Below are 17,663 nucleotides of genomic sequence, written 5' to 3' on the forward strand. Positions count from 1 at the left end.
TACATTATACTCAATTTGAGTTCATTTTAAAAAGTAAAAGGTAATGAAAGGAATGCATTTTCATAAGAAAGATAATACCGATATGCATGTGATAATCTTCCTTATATCATGTAGTGCGTCATTTGGACACTTTGTGGGCTTGAAATACAAAGAAAATCATGTTCTATGGTACAAGATAAATACAAAACTTAAGCTTTTATTTTAATTAGATTTGTTTATAAAGCATAAGCAATCATTTATTACATTAATATATGTGAAAATAACATTTTAGCATCATATGTTTAGTATATTTAGTCCCTAATGCCGAAAGAAATGATCATTTGTTTAACATGCACGGGTCTGTCTCAAAGGATGCAGTACTCCTGAAGGGCCTCAAACCCTACATTTCGGATGCCTAGCTGTATCCCTCACATGTGGCACCTCAGAATGACTTCTAACCTTACCTGTGGTGTATTCAGTCCCTATTGCTCAATGCACGGTGTACATACTGCATACATGTGTCTTGAGAATGAGGAATGGGCCCCTGAGACAGTCATTTGCCTGTTTCATAAACAGGGACCTGGACCTAGACCTGGCCCGTACAGGGCTCAAACCCGCGACCTTGGCGTTATTAGCACCACGCTCTAACCAACTGAGCTAACCGGCCTCATGACAGTGCTCCTCTCTGTGCTGCAAAAAATCAAACTCAGGGAATTTCTTTTGTCCTCCTTTGAATAGAAAGCCGTGTAATCAGTGTACGGGCTTTCTCGTGCAGTTTCATGGTTCTTGTAACCCAAATCCTACACTGGCCTGAAGTGCCCCCCCATTTCACAGCATTTTTCAGCTGATTTAAAATGTACCTAAAGGAGAAGCATTATTGAAGACCATCAATTACCAAGAGCTTTTGTCAAAGGTTTTGGTGGTCATTTTGAATGACCACAGAGTGCTGTGACCTCGGTTTTATCCAAAAAGACAGCGCCCTTTTACAACACAGCATCTCCGTCACTATACTGGGGCATTGGGACCCGCACAGACCTCAGGGTGAGCGCCCCCCCGCCGGCACCATTAACACCGCTTCCAGCTGGAAGCTTTGTTTTTCCCTGTAGCTCACCCTCATCCGGATTCTGACCTGGCTCACACCTGCTTAGCTTCAGTGGGTTTTCAGTTGCGAGTTGCAAGGGGATGCAAGTGATGGAGCTGCTCGCTGCAAAAGCCACTGCATTGGCCGGGAATCGAACCCGAGCCTCCCGCGTGGCAGGCGAGAATTCTACCACTGAACCACCAATGCTCAGTGCCTGTCCCTTCAAAAAAGACGCTTTTTTGGTGCTCTGTGCAAAACGCGTCGACATATGCTTCCAGCTGCAAAATGCCATTTGCGGACGCTGAAGAACTTATTTCCAAGGCAGCGGGTACAAGCGATTGGGCGTTTTAAAACCACCAGGAACAGCAAAGAGGCGCGCTTCTTTGCTTGTGCCGAAACACACCGACTGAAGGCGGACAACGTAGTCGGCAAGATTGGAACCTGTGCGGGGAGACCCCAATGGATTTCTAGTCCATCGCCTTAACCACTCAGCCACGACTACAGCAAGCCCCACCGCCGCTGCGTTCTTGCTACAATCTTACCTGGATCGCGAGGCGCCAGCGGAAGCCTATTTCAAAGTCGTTTTCCGTTTCAAAAAAACATTTCCAAAATACAAGCCTTGCAGACAGACACGCCTCAGAGGACTTAAGGGTGGCTTCATGTCGGAATGATAAAGTCTCCCCGTCCGGACATGAAAATGCCACTTTGTTACACACAAAAAAAGAATCAACAACAGAGAAATGCCCACAAGCATTTGAAAAGCTGCACCACGTCGCACTTGAAATAGCTCTTACATTAGTGGTAGACACAGGAATCGCCTTTTTATTTACGCTCTTACCAACGCGATGGAAAGCAAAACAAAGCAAAGCAGAGCAAAACAAAACGAACAAACGAAAACACTCACGTCCCGCACTTGCATATAACGCCGTTACGTGCCCAAGCGGTATTGTACGTCATCCTAGCACTGCACCCCGGGGCGTAAGGTATATGGGAACGAGCACACGCCACGAATCGTCTCGAATCACTCCCTACAGCTGTAAGGCGCCTTGAAGCCTGCACCCCCAACATTCTTCTTTGCGCATCTGTGAAAGGTAAACTCTTGAGCAAACTCTGAACCAGCTCTAAGGAAACTAATCCGATTAGACGTTACTTTGACTCATCTTTTTACTCTCAGTGCTGGATTGCTCAAACTCCTGCTAGGGTTAGGGTTAGCATTCACACGCTACTTAGACACTTTGTTTACGCTCAGTGCTGGATTTTGGGAACTTCAGGACGAGTGGGAATTTTCTCCTATCTGTCAATTCTGTTTTGTTTTGGAGACTCTTGGCTGCCTATATTGTACAGTGCAGCGTGAAGGAAACATTTTCCAAAACTGTGTCAGCTCAAAAGTTGTAAGAAAACCTCTCCAGCTGCTTTACCTCTCTTCATTTTTGTCATTTAATGTGACAATCGATGTATAACTGGAGCCTCACATATGCAAATGGTGAGGCTCCAGTTCGACACCACTTTACAGTATATGACAAAAGCATGGCAGACTGTGCCGGACCAGCTGGTAACTTCCGCTTATTTTGACCATATTAAACATTGGAAATCTTCCCACTTGCATTTGTGACACTTGATTTTGGCTCCACCTAAGACACTCTTAAATCTTCAAACACTTTTCTCTTCTCCCGCAACACTCTTGTCTGTCGGCACTGTGTGGCAGCGTTGCAGGACAACCCATCTCACCAAGGAAAGGAACCTAACAGCTTTGGTAAGAGAGGAGAAAAGGACATGGCCCGTACGGGGCTCGAACCCGCGACCTTGGCGTTATTTGCACCACGCTCTAACCAACTGAGCTAACCGGCCTTATGACAGTGCCCCTCTCTGTGCTGCAAAAAATCGAACTCAGGGAATTTCTTTTGTCCTCCTTTGAATAGAAAGCCTTGTAATTCAGTGTACGGGCTTTCTCATGCAGTTTCATGGTTTCACAGCATTATTCAGCTGATTTTAAATGTACCTAAAGGAGAAACATTATTGAAGACCATCAATTACCAAGAGCTTTTGTCAAAGGTTTTGGTGGTCATTTTTAATGACCACAGAGCACTATGACCTCGGTTTTACATCTCATCCAAAAGACAGCGCCCTTTTACAACAGAGCTTCTCCGTCACTATATTGGGAGATTGGGACCCGCACAGACCTCAGGGTGAGCGCCTCCCCGCTGGCCCCATTAACACCACTTCCAGCTGGAAGCTTTGTTTTTCCCTGTAGCTCACCCTCATCCAGGTACTGACCTGGCTCACACCTGCTTAGCTTCAGTGGGTTTTCAGTTGCGAGTTGCAAAAGTTGGGATGCAAGTGATGGAGCCGTTCGCTGCAAAAGCCACTGGCCAGGAATCGAAACCAAGCCTCCTGCGTGGCAGGCAAGAGTTCTAACAATGAACCACCAATGCTCAATGCCTGTACCTTCAAAAAAGACGCTTTTTTGGTGCTGTGTGCAAAAAGCGTCGACATCTACTTCCAGCTGCAAAATGCCATCCGCGGACGTTGTGAATTTATTTATTTAGACACCGCTCAGAATCCCCTGTAAGATTCTCCTTCAATTCCGTTTTGCAGTGCTTTAGCTCTTTCAAAAGGCTTCGCTTTGCTAGTCACAATCCAAGGCTTGTGACAGCATTTGAAAACACTTGCCACTGCGTTGGCCAGGAATCAAATCCGGGTCAACTGCTTGGAAGGTAGCTATGCTCACCACTATACCACCAACACATGCCCGGGGGAGCCCTCCAGGACACCACCAGAGAATGCTCACGATTTCAGAAGCTGTCTCCGGGACGTGCTGATTCCACACATCCTGAATAAATCATGTTATTGTTAGTTGCTGTAGCTAGACGTTCAAATGAGTTTCATGGCCAGATGGACTGTTTCCTCAAGTGGTATAGTATTGCAGTAAGACAGCACGATGCCTGCAAGACTATGTCACGCTAAACGCCACAGATTGTGTTTGTCCGTTCGTGTCAGTCGTCCTGCAGCCACGGGAAGTGGGACACAAACATGCTGCAATGCTTTCAAGACATTAGGATTTGTTTGTGCAACATCCGAGAAGAGTACTTGTGGCTTGAATGTGACTGAGCAAGGTGTTTAAAGACAGAGACTGAAAACTGTTAAAGGATGAGTCAAAGTAACGTCTAATCGGATTAGTTTCCTTAGAGCTGGTTCAGAGTTTGCTCAAGAGTTTACCTTTCACAGATGCGCAAAGAAGAATGTTGGGGGTGCACGCTTCAAGGCGCCTTACAGCTGTAGGGAGTGATTTCAGACGATTCGTGGCGTGTGCTCATTCCCATATACCGTACGCCCCGGGGTGCAGTGCTAGGATGACGTACAATACCGCTTGGGCACGTAACGGCGTTATATGCAAGTGCGGGACGTGAGGGTTTTGCGTTTGTTCGTTTTGTTTTGCTCTGCTTTGCTTTGTTTTGCTTTCCATCGCGTTGGTAAGAGCGTAAATAAAAAGGCGATTCCTGTGTCGACCACTAATGTAAGAGCTATTTCAAGTGCGCCGTGGTGCGGCTTTTCAAATGCTTAACAGGATGATTTTGCATGCACGCGTGCTTTCATGCAGTCGTGTGTGCAACCATGTCTGCTTACGTGCAAACGGGCGTGGTTTCATGTATGCAAAAAACTTTCCTGGGCTCTTCTGAAGCACATAAAATTATTTGGAGATATACATTTGTCTTATTTTCCTCTTAGGCTCTAGAATTGATAACTTTTTTTTCATTTTTGGCATTTTTCATCATTTTCCAGAAAGTGGTTGCAAGCCCAATATCATGCGAAGAAACTTCAGGATTCGGGGATCAGTCAATGGATTTTCTTCAAAGTTGGATTTTTGCACTCTGTGGACCAAGAGATGTTGTTCTATAATGTTTTTTTTTTTTCAAATTTAAAAATATCATTTTTTCATGGAGCTTTGAATGGGATGGATTCACCCTCCTTTAGCCAGGACAGAGCTCCAGGAGCCTGGGTAGGATTCTAGCTTTCTCCCCTTGCAGGCACCTGGCACAGAAGACATCATTTTTTTCCTTAAAATCTTTTTTTTTGTGTTCCTTGTTGCTCCAAACTTAATTTTAATCACTTTTAATTAGAGATTTTATTAAAAATAGTGCAATAAATGACTAATTTCACAAAAATTAATGTAATATAAAACGGATGTTTTCAACTTTATTGTAGTGTTTTAGAAACTAATATGTCTTCAAAAATGGTTGTTTTTCACTCCTATGAATGAAAACTGTTGTTATATGATGTTTTTTTTTTCAAATTTTAAATGATCATTTTTTCATGGAGCTTTGAAGTGGATGGATTCACCCTCCTTTAGCCAGGACAGAGCTCCAGGAGCCTGGGTAGGATTCTAGCTTTCTCCCCTTGCAGGCACCTGGCACAGAAGACATCATTTTTTTCCTTAAAATCTTTTTTTTTGTGTTCCTTGTTGCTCCAAACTTAATTCTATTCACTTTTAATTAGAGATTATATTAAAAATAGTGCAATAAATGACTAATTTCACTAAAAATACTAAAAGTAATATAAAACTGATGTTTTTAACTTTATTGTAGTGTTTTAGAAACTAAAATGTCTTCAAAAATGGTTATTTTTCACTCCTAGGAATGAAAGCTGTTGTTATATGATGTTTATTTTCAAATTTTGAAAAAGCAAAGAATTCTAGCTTTCTCCCCTTGCAGGCATCGGACACAGAGAACCTCATGGTTTTCCTAAAAATCATTTTTTATGTTCCCTGGTGTTCCAAACTTAGTTTTAATCAATTTTAATTTGTTATGTTACAAACAGGGTAATAAAGTCTTAATTGGACTATAACTAATGTCATATTGTCTGCTACAAAACTGATATTTTCAGCTCTATTGTAGAGATTCTAGAATCAACTAATAAAGAATTGAAATAAAAAAAGGGCATAAGAAGACATTACCAACAACGACCACATGATGGAGATATTGTCTAGACATTACCAACAACGACCACAAGATGGAGATATTGTCTAGACATTACCAACAACGACCACAAGATGGAGATATTTTCCAAAGAGGCAAGAGGGGCAAAGCTGCGATAAGGTAAAATCATTTTTTGAAAGAGATTGTTGTCAGAATGCACATCCGTATCCCAAACAGAATCTCTAGTAAAATATGCTCATTTGTGAAATAGGCAAATGAGTGTCAGCTACAATATGATTGCTACATATCTGCATTTGTTGGTATTTAAGGAGTAAGAGTGCAGGTTTAAACCTGCGATCCAGTGTGTTGAAGAATTTCACAACACTACCTCTAGCACATATGGAAATAAATCCTCATAATGATTATTGCCCTGGGCATGTACCAAAAAATCAGTGAGCATATATATATATATCATTGGGTTGAAGCTAGAAACACAGAATAACTGCAAACACATCCTAAATACAGTGTTCCAGCACCTTTGACCTCATCCAGAACGTATCATTTCTTGAAAGGGATTGCTGTCCGAATGCACATCTGAATCCCAAACAGAATCTCTAGTAAAATACGATCATTTGTGAAACAGGCAAATGACTGTCTCAGGGGCCCATTTCTCATTGTCAGACACATGTATGCAATGCTTTCACTGTGCATTGAGCAATAGGGATCAAAAACACCGCAGGTAAGGTTAGAAGTCATGTTCTATGATCATTTCTTTCAGCATTAGGGACTAAATATACTAAACGTATGATGCTAAAATGTTATTTTTACATATATTAATGTAATGAATGATTGCTTATGCTTTATAAACAAATCTAATTATAATAAAAGCTTAAGTTTTGTATTTATCTTGTACCATAGAACATGATTTTCTTTGTATTTCAAGCCCACAAAGTGTCCAAATGATGCACCTTTGACCTCATCCAGAACGTATCATTTCTTGAAAGGGATTGCTGTCCGAATGCACATCTGAATCCCAAACAGAATCTCTAGTAAAATACGATCATTTGTGAAACAGGCAAATGACTGTCTCAGGGGCCCATTTCTCATTGTCAGACACATGTATGCAATGCTTTCACTGTGCATTGAGCAATAGGGATCAAAAACAGAATGGAAACAGACGAGGATGGGATTTGAACCCATGCGTGCAAAGCACAATAGATTAGCAATCCATCACCTTAACCACTCGGCCACCTCGTCGACAAAACTGGGCTGTCCCAACTGGGTTGGCGCGCTCCAGATGATCTTTTTCTTTTTTTTCCCTCGTACTCGAGGGTCATTTTCCTGTTCCACATGCGATTTCAATATTTTCCTTGGGAGATGTCAAGCCAGCAAGCCACTGCTGTGGTTCAGTGGCCAGCGTGGAGTTCAGTGGCCCTGTTGTACACAGAAAGCACATTGAGCTCCTTGGACATGAAAAGTTCCAGATAAAAGCCATTTGTCATCCTTTCTCTTGGTGTCGATGTTGCTATTGTATGTAAAGGTGGCAACTTGCTCAGCGAGCAGGCGGAGCACACACCGAATGCAGATGTGTCTGAGTGGTGTGTCCAAGTGGCTGCAAAAGGACAGCACTCACGGGGCGCTGTGGCTTAGTTGGTTAAAGCGCCTGTCTAGAAAACAGGAGGCCCTGGGTCTGAATCCCAGTGGATAACCGCCTACGGCTAGACTTAATTAAATGCAAGTATTCATTTCCTGTCTTTAACACGACTTGTTTTTCTTAAAATGGATGCAACTTGCAAAACATGAAATACAAACCTTGCTAATCAGCGCTAGCAGCTGGCAAAAAAAAAGAAGTCAGCAATGTTTTTTTTCTTTAACCTTAACCCTGCTAATGGAGAAGAGTTAAACGACCGAGTCTATGCAGCTTAAACGGTGCGCACGTCGGGATCTTAGCTGAAAGGGTGGTAAATCACGCTCACCCCAGTCCTTAATCTTTTAAAGAGGATACAAAATTGAACCTAGACGCCACATCACATACATCCTGTTCAATGATAAAAAGGTAACATCTATCCTCGCTCCAGAGTAAATCTCACGTTGAGGGCATATTTTTTTTCACTTTACCGTGAATCGGGCTCGGCTGCACAGAGGAGAGAGCAGAGCAATGAGGTCACGGGGACAGGGGAGTCACACGCTGGCTGTTTGAACACGCGGAAGATCACTGAGGGATCCACAGTATATGGACCCTCCGTGCGCAATCAGTCCGCACTCCGGACTCTGAATCCTGCCATCCGAGTTAAGATCTCGGCAGAACCTGAAGCGCAGTTCCTTCTTAAAACGTAATCTGGTGAGCATTTCTAGAATCGTACTTGTATAGATGCAGCCTTTAATGTGTTGCTAGGTTAAAATTGATGACTTCTTGTATTTCAGTAGGCAACTGCCCTCTTGATTTCAGATTGAATTTCTTTATTACAGGGGCGCTTTTATGATGACAGAGTCATGTTCAGGTACTTTGCTTGATGGAGGAAGCTCATTTCAGACTCTGTGATCTGCTCACCTGGAAAGGTCTGCTGTACTACTACAAGAGAGAAGTAGAGTCTGGAAGAAGGGACAATTTTATGATGCTTTGGAAGGTAGTTTTTTTTTTCTTTGAAATCGAAATGAATCAGAATATCAGAGCAAAAGACAAACTCTTGGTTTGGTTTAAAGAGATATGGTTTTAAAACAGACAAAATGTAGAAAACAGGTGTTTCTCACTTCTGGAAAAGAATGGACCGGGGTATTTTACTAGTTGCAGTGCTGAGCTCACCGGCTTGCAGTCCTGCAGTGTTGCACCAGGGTCAGTGGTGCAATGGATAACACGTTTGACTACGGATCAGGAGATTGTAGGTTCAACTTCCGCCTGGCTCGGGTCGTTTTTAAACGCATCAGGCTACTCCCTAAGTAGCATGTGCTACTTACTGTATTATAATCGTACCCAGTAAGAGATTTCCTTTATGTAAATGAACTGCACTTGACAGCTTTAGAAAAACACCTGGGCTCAGTACGGTGCTGAGAGCTAATCGTTGCTGTTGTTCTAATTAGCACGCACTGCATCGGCTATGAACCCGAACTTTTCAATTATTCCGATCAGTAAGTCAACACGTAGTCCACATGAAAGGTAGAAATATTCTCTTGTCTGTCTCTTGTTTGTATAGAACTGAATGTCCCTGACAATGTACTGTTAGTTTTAATTGAAGAACGGCATTTGTGTTCAAATATACCAGACAAGTTTATGTAACTGCTCATGCGACACTCAGTTGTAATTAGTCAAGAAATAAAGTCGAACAACAGCTGCGGGTTTGATTCTGAACGTATGAGATTGCAGCGTCTTTTACTTCCATTGACAAATGATAGAGATTCGAAGAGAGATCCTTCAGACCAGCAAGCAAACCCACGGCTATTTCGGTTTTCTATCTAGGCAACGTTGGTGTCTGCAATAGCATACATGAAAGCGTGATGCAATTTCTGTGGCTACATTTGTTGCACGTCATGCACAGTAAGAGTGTTTCTAACACCAAATAAAAAGTCAACAATTAGCGATCACGCCTTCTCAGTTAACCCACTGAAACCCTTGCTGTTAACAGTTCTTTAATGCGTGCTTTACGAGCACCTACATATCGTGTCGGTTCTTTCAGCTTTATTCATTAGGTTTTCAAAGGCATAAGTAGAGCACCAGAGGTGCGAACGCAGAATGTATGGTAATCTGAAGAACTGCTTTCCATGGCAGCGGGTCCAAGCGATTTAACGTTTTTATAGTACCGGGAAAGGAGAAGCGGCACTTTGCCTTTGCCGCGCAGGCACAAGGCGACGTGCGGCAGACGCAGGAGTCGGCAAGTTCCGAACCTGCGCGGGGAGTCCCTAACGCATTTCGAATCCATCGCCTTAACCACTCGGCCATGACAAAAGCGAGCTCGCTGCCGCCGCATTCCTCCTATAATCTAACACGGAGTGCGAGGTGGCTGCGGAAACCTTTTTAAAGTCGCTCTCCGTTAAAAAAAAAAACCTTTCACAAGATTCGTGCCGGCAGACAGACACGCCTCAGAGGGTTTAAGGCTGGCTTCACGTTCAAATGATAAAGTCCCCCAGTCCGGATGTCAAAATGCAACTTTGGCAGACAGAAAAAACAGCAACAAACCACAAATGTGGAAAAGGATTTTACAAGCTGCACCACACTGCACTTTCAAAAGCATTTACATTCGTGTTAGACGCAGGAATTGCCTTTGATTTGCGCGCTTACGAACGCCATGGAAAACGAAACAAAACTAAAGCCCTCAGCTCCTGCACTTGATTATAATGCCGTTACGTGTCGAAGCAGGAATTTACGTCATCCTACCACTGCAACACGGGGAATAGAGGGAAATGAGCACAATCTACGAATTGTCTCTAAACAGTCCCTACAGTTGTAAGACGCCTGGAAGCGTGCACCCCCATCATTAATCTTTGCGCATCTGTGCAAGGTAAACTCTGGAGCAGTCTCTGAAACGGCTCAAAGGAAACACGTGATTGATTCCATGTGCATCTGGGGTTCATTTCTTATTTACATTTAATTCAAGGGAAAGGCTTGGGTCAGTTTCAGACGGCCTCCAACAGCGAGATTCAAGCGCCCCACCTTCAGCCCAATCTGCGCCGCCAGAACGCCAACGGCTCCTCTGGTCTCTGGGGTGCGGTTGTGACCCTGTAACCTAAAGTGTTGGTGGCAGACAAATGGAGACTAACAGGTGATGTCCTAGGACATGACTACATTGTGACACTCGGTGGGGATGGTGACCATTGCTTGGAAAAGAGTGCGAGGCCCCTTTAGAAAAACATTTTGTTAACAGGCATTCTGCCTCAGCCTAAACACCTATAGCTTGCAAAGCGCATGCTATTAGACAGGCACCTCTGCAAGACCTTAAGAGTCTCTTAAACTAGTGATAGTAAGGTGTTCCCAATGGGCGATGTTTGGCTTTCAAATCATCTGTCTGTGGAAGCGCCGAGATGCAGCTGTTTAAGGCTTAGAAGCAGCTGACTGTTTCACTAGCTAGCTGATTACTGTCAGTCAGGGAGCTCAGAGGTGAAAAGCCTGTCTGAGAGACAATTCGCCGTTGTTCAGTTCAATATGTTCCGTACCAGCTCGGCGCACCTGAGATCATCTTGGTAGCCGTGTAGCTCAGATGAGTGAGAGCGTGTCTGTGTGTACCACCGTGATTGGATGCCGGTCCTTCTCAGGTCACAGTAAACCTTCTGCTGCCTAACTTTCCTAATTTTGGGGATCCCTTTGTAAAAGCAAAGGAAAAAAAAACTGGCTCTTCATCAGCATGATCGACCCAACCCAGTGTGCCCCAGTGGCCTAATGGATAAGGCACTGGCTTCCTAAGCCAGGGTTTGTGGGTTTGAGTCCCATCTGGGGTGCTCCTGTCCCATTTTGAGCGTACAAATGTCCTTGTGATTTGCAAAGCTGCAACCCCACCTTACTCAGTGAGCGTCTCTGCTTTTCTCTCACATACAGTTGGGAGAAAAACTTTTGTAAACAGCCCTTCGGAATGATGTGGATTTCTGCATGAATGGCTCCTAACATGTGATCTTATCTTTATCTAAGTCATAATAATTAATAAAGAGAGTCTGATTTCACAAACAACACACGCCCAACATTTGACATTGCTGTTTCTTTATTGACCAAATGGTTTAAAAAATCAAGGTCATTGATGGAAAAAGTACGTGAACCCTTATATTAAGGAGCTAGTGGAACCTCCTTTATGACAAAAACCTCAACCCCCACTTTCTGTAGCGGCTGGTCAGACCTGAGCAGCGGTTAGGAGGTATTTTGGCCTATTCCTCTATGAAAAACTGTTTCAGTTCATGTATATTTTTGGGATGTCTTGCACTGAACGGCCTGCTTCAGATCACGCCACAGCACTTCAATGGGATTGGGGTCAGGACTCTTACTTGGCCATCCCAAAATACGGAATTTCTTTTGTTTCAGCCACTCTGTTGTTGATGTACTCCTTTGTTTTTGTCATGCTGCATGACCCAGCGTCTTTCGAGTTTTAGATCACAGGCAGACACCCTGACATTCTGCTGTAGATTTTCCTGATACATCTTGGAATTCATCGGTCCCTCGATGATTGCAAGCCGTACAGCCTCCGCCATCCTTCCCAGGTGGGATGAGGTTTTGGAGTTGGTATGCAGTGTTTTGTTATCTCCAAACATAACGCTGTGCACATTTACCAACAAGTTCAACTTTTGTCACGTCTGTCCACAGAACATTGTTCCAGGAGTTGCTGTGGAACATCCATGTGGTCTTTAGCAAACTTGAGAGGGGCAGTGGTGGTTTTTTTGGGGGGGAGAGCAGTGGTTTCCTCCATGGTGACCTCGCATGATCACCACTCCTGTTCAGATTTCTTCTTATGGTGGACTCATGAACACAGACGTAAGACAAAGTCAACCACCTGTTCGCTAGATCCCATCCCCACTCAGCTAGTCAAAGATTCCCTCGAAGGACTGGCAGGACCTATAATTAGTATGATGAATGCATCGCTTGCGTCAGGCGTTGTACCTGATCAATTTAAGGTAGCGGTTGTTAGACCACTCCTTAAGAAGTCAAATTTGGATCCACAAGTTCTTAACAACTACAGGCCTGTCTCAAAGGTCCCATTTCAATCTAAAAGTCTTGGGAGAATAGTTGTTGCCCAACGTCAATCGTATCTGGATTCAAATAATATACTTGAGAAATTTCAGTCTGGTTTCTGAAACTGCATTAACAAGAGTCGTAAATGATATTCTCTTAGCTACTGATGCGGGGAATGCAACAGTGCTTGTGCTTCTAGATCTTAGAGCTGCCTTTGACATGGTTGACCTCTCTGTTTTGTTACACAGGCTTGAGTTTGAGGTTGGCTTATCTGGAACCGTCCTTCAGTGGTTTACTTCACATTTTACTCATCGTTTTCATTATGTTCAAATATCTAATAATTGTACTGCTTCATCAATGTCACCAGTTCAATTTGGGGTACCAGAAGATCAGTGCTGGGACCAATATTGCTCTCTCTCTCAACATGCTGCTGCTAGGTAGGATAATATGAAAAAATAATATGAACTTTCATTCATATGCTGATGACACTCAAATAAACATTTTGTTTACACCAAACGACAACTCTTCTATTATCAGTTTAGTTAAATGCATTAAGGAAGGAAATACTTGGATGTGTGAAAACTTTTTGTTACTCAACTCTGAGAAAAATGAGGATCTGTTGATCGGAGGCAACAATACTGATAGGACTACTATAACTTCAGCACTTAACTCAGAGGATTTAAACATTTGCCTCAAAGAGACAGCACGTAACCTAGGCGGCATATTAAACACAAGGCTCTTAACAACTTGCATTGTTAAGTGCCTTGGGACAACCTTGTTGTGAAAGGCGCTATATAGAAATACATTGATTTGAATTGAATTCACAATGTAAAATGTTGTGTGTGTTGTTTGTTAAACAAGACTGTCTTTATTTATCAAAAAATAAAAGGAATTTGCTAGGAATGCAAACGTTAGGTTGCGCTTCTTCATGCTGCATCGTCGGCATGAGTGGAGCTTTTTAAACGTCTGTACTTACTGTGCCCCATAAGAAATCGTTTGTCCCCGTTCAAAAGAGATTGTGCGATGTCCTGCAGTGTTCGCAAAGCAAACCTTTGACAGTTTGAAAAGAGGAATTTATTCTGCTTCCTGTGCGTGCAGTAATTACAAAGTTGAACGTCTTTACACGATTTGCTGCAGTTTTCAGTGGGCGGGCTTTGTCAGATGGCTTGGAAAAACGCACTGTGTTTCGGCTCGGGAAACATCATGAGAAGTGTCCTGCATGTTTTCTGTGTATAGCTGTCTTTTATCGCATACAGAATTCATTCGAAATCATTGATTTCTCCAATTAACAAGGGTCCCTTAAAAGATTAGTCAAAGTAACGTCTAATCGGATTAGTTTCCTTAGAGCTGGTTCAGAGTTTGCTCAAGAGTTTACCTTTCACAGATGCGCAAAGAAGAATGTTGGGGGTGCATGCTTCAAGGTGCCTTATAGCTGTAGGGAGTGATTCGAGACGATTCGTGGCGTGTGCTCGTTCCCATATACCGTACGCCCCGGGGTGCAGTGCTAGGATGACGTACAATACCGCTTGGGCACGTAACGGCGTTATATGCAAGTGCGGGACGTGAGGGTTTTCGTTTGTTCATTTTGTTTTGCTCTGCTTTGCTTTGTTTCGTGGTCAAGAGGCGTAAGGTAAGTCGTAATCCAGGGAGAACACTGGTGGCAAACAGTCCGAGGTGAGAGGCGAGGTCCAAAGTCGAAAAGGCAGAAACGCCAGGTAGAGCTCTCAAGGAGTAGACTCAATACCAGCGGGAAGCAGGTAAAGATGGTAAAAATAGCACTGCGTACCGCACGGTGGAGTGTGTGCAGGTGGGTTAACTTGTGCGGCGGCGTTTGTTAATAATCACCCGCTGCTGGTGCTGTTTAGATTGCTTAAGAGTTGGTCTTAACTGCCTGGCGGTCATGACAAGCTCCTCTTTAAGCTGTGGTTTAGTTTTGCATTCATGTGTTTCTAGAGCAGTTATTTATGTGGGTGGGTGGGTCTTTCACAGAGGCTCAGGACAAATCCCCCGCCTGAAAGTCTAATGTGTGCGTTCAGAGAGTCACAGGTCAAGAGCCAGGCTGGAGGACAATGGACAGAAGAGCCAACGAACTAAAAATAAAAGAACAGATATGAAAAAGCCACCATCTTTTTCTTTTTGACATTTTCCGACTTTCACGCAAGCCAGGACAAAGTTGCTTGTAGCTACTTGTGGATTCAAATACTCTATCGAGTGCTTTGATGAGTTTTTGCAATTTGATTGTCGTCCTGTCAGCCTGTTTCTGTTTTTTTTTTTTCAATCTAGGGATGGAAAGTATGAGGGAAATGATGGAGCAATCAATAACCGCTCCGGAAAAATGGCAGAAAGAAATGGTCCGTCACTAAGGACATTTGTGAAGCAGAGGACTGACATCACCACAAAGGCGACACATTCTGCTGATGGTTTTGGTGAATAATGATTGAGGCGCGTTAAGAGAAAGGTAGCTGTGTCAGCATGCGTAGGCTGCAAAGGATCAAGCAAAGGTTTACTCCATGCTGAAAAGAGAAGAAAAGAAGCACAACGTTTCGACTGTGGAGCCTTCTGCGCCATCTTCTTTAGCGGTGATGATGTTTACATTGGAAAAACGGAGACATGCATCCCTGGGTGGGCTTGAACCACCAACCTTTCGGTTAACAGCCGAACGCGCTAACCGATTGCGCCACAGAGACTGACGGCCGCTTGTGCTCCCTACATTTGCAGGTTTATGGTCAAAGAAAATAATCACTTGCGCTTCTTGCAGCCGGCAATCTTTTTCCACTGACAACCAAGAAATGGATTTCATCTTTCACAAGCTGTATGGATTTCTTCAAAAACAAGTTATTCCAGAAAGGAAATGAATTCTTGCATTAAACTGAACCAAGCTGTACATGTTTGTCTGAAATGAGACATTCGGCACAACAAGACACGGAGAGAGGCACCGCTGGTATTCAGACCCAGGATCGCCTGCTTACCAGGCAGGCATTTTAAGCCACTAGGGAACAGCGCCAGCGGAGCACCACGCTTTTACAGACACTTGGACACATCTGCGTTCGGTGTGCACTTAACCTGCTCTCTGAGCCCGTTGCCTCCGTCCCATTTAATAGCAGAACTGATGCCAAGAGAAATGATGAGAAATGGCATTTATCGGGCACTTTTCATGTCCAAGGAGCTCAATGCCCTTGACACCTCCCCAAGGCGACAGAGCTGTGCATTCTTTGGCGACACCATTTTTTCTTTTGTTTAATTTCTATACTTATTGATAGAATAAAAACGATATGTCATGTACTGTAAGGGAAATGTCTCTTTTCATGGGGAAAGCTAGCACCAGCAAATGTTGTGTTTAGAAGAAGTGATTTAACATGACACGTGACCTAATTTACCGGAGCAAAAGCTCACCCAGCAAGCCCTGCTTTACTTCTACAGGAGAGAAGTACTGTAGAGTCTGCAAGATGTTCAGCTGGGTACCTACGTCAGCATGCCTCGGCTGCAAAGGAACAAGTAATAGGTTTATTGCATGCTGAAAAGAGAAAAACGGAAACACAGCGTTTCGACTGTGAGGTCTTCTCACACCTGAAGAAGCCTCACACCTGTAAAAGGCTCCATGGTTTTCTTTCTTCTCTTTTCAACATGGAATACACCTATTGTCTGCAAGATGTGACAATTTCATGGTGTTTTGGAAGAAAACCTTTTTTCTTTGAATTCAAAATCAATCGGAATTTCAGCACGACACATCAACACTTTTTCTGTTTTAAGGAGATGATATTTTAAACCTGATAAAAATAGTAGGAAACACAAGTTTCTTGCTGTGAAAATTTAGATGGGGAAGTGTACTACTAGTAGCAGTGTAGAGCTCTCTGTGGTGGAGTGCAAGCACGTGTTCTATGGGCCAGTGGCGTAATGGATAACGCTTCTGACTTTGGATCAGAAGATTGTAAGTTCGAGTCCTGCTTGGCTCGCGAGGCTTTTAAACCTCTCAGGTTCCTCGGTAACAGGTTGCCGTCATGTATATGAACTATAGAAAAGCATTTGCCACAACCCGTAAATTAGCACGCAAGTGCGGGCTGGTGAACACAGAACTGTATGGAGATCATCTCCAGCTCTGAGCTCAATTGCAATGAAAAAACATGCAGAAAAGAACTGGAGAGCAGCTGAATTTGTGCTCAGTAGGGTGGGGAGGACTCAGCATTGCTATTGTTCTAATTGGCATGAACTGCAGGGGATCTGAATCAGAACATGTCAGATAGTTCGATCATTGCGTCAATATGTAGGCCACGTTAATACAGAATTATTACTTTGTCTGTCTCGTCTTTGTATATAGCTGAATGTCCCTGACAATTTCATGTTAGTTTTTAAGAACGACATTGGTGCTAATATATACATATATAGCATATAAGGAAAACGTAAATGTTTAGTCCATGCTGAAAAGATAAGAAAACCGCCACAACGTTTCATCTTGGAATAAATCTTTACTTGTTGTTTTGCAGCCTACCCATTCTGACCTAACTCCTCCCTTGAAATTCCCTAACAGATAAGGGTACCTAACGGCTCATGCGATGCTCAGTTGCAATTTGTCCCAAAACAAACAAGAACAGCAGCTGAGGGTTTGAGTTTGAACATGCACTGTATTAAAGCAGCTTTTATTTCCATTGATAAATGCTAGATATTCCTACAGAGATTCTCCAGGTGAGTAAGCGATTCCTGTTTCTGTTTCTATTTCTGTTTCATATATATACATTATATATATATATGTTACATGTGTCTCTGCAATAGTATAAATGTGTTATACACTATCAGGGGCTGCTTTTTTGTGCACCTCATCTACAACAAGGGTTTTTTTTTCATTTATGTTTGTGGACCTTCACCATTTGAGGAAGTGAGTTAGATAAGAAAGTTACAGGTATGGTGAGCAATGACTGACAAAGGCACGTACTGGGTATTCCTTACAGAAGTGTAAGCAATTTGTTCTAAAAAACACCGGCTAAAGTCCAACATCGTTAGCAATCTTATTACTTAAACAGAATTAACATCACTAAACTGTAAGGTGCTGGTA

General features: G+C 43.2%; 4 non-coding genes across 4 annotated transcripts; 1 reads left to right on the forward strand and 3 right to left on the reverse strand.

The window, feature by feature from the left end:
- Positions 1-1,196: 1,196 nt before the first annotated feature.
- trnag-gcc (transfer RNA glycine (anticodon GCC)) lies at positions 1,197-1,267 on the reverse strand. The gene has a single exon. It is a non-coding gene; the product is annotated as a tRNA-Gly (tRNA).
- A 5,881-nt stretch (positions 1,268-7,148) lies between these two features.
- On the reverse strand, positions 7,149-7,230 carry trnas-gcu (transfer RNA serine (anticodon GCU)). Its single transcript has one exon. It is a non-coding gene; the product is annotated as a tRNA-Ser (tRNA).
- Positions 7,231-11,327: 4,097 nt separating this feature from the next.
- Positions 11,328-11,400, forward strand: trnar-ccu (transfer RNA arginine (anticodon CCU)). Its single transcript has one exon. It is a non-coding gene; the product is annotated as a tRNA-Arg (tRNA).
- Positions 11,401-15,229: 3,829 nt separating this feature from the next.
- trnan-guu (transfer RNA asparagine (anticodon GUU)) lies at positions 15,230-15,303 on the reverse strand. The gene has a single exon. It is a non-coding gene; the product is annotated as a tRNA-Asn (tRNA).
- Positions 15,304-17,663: the final 2,360 nt, after the last annotated feature.

The sequence above is a fragment of the Lepisosteus oculatus genome, unplaced genomic scaffold (assembly GCF_040954835.1).
Source record: "Lepisosteus oculatus isolate fLepOcu1 unplaced genomic scaffold, fLepOcu1.hap2 HAP2_SCAFFOLD_87, whole genome shotgun sequence".
NCBI lineage: Eukaryota > Metazoa > Chordata > Actinopteri > Semionotiformes > Lepisosteidae > Lepisosteus > Lepisosteus oculatus.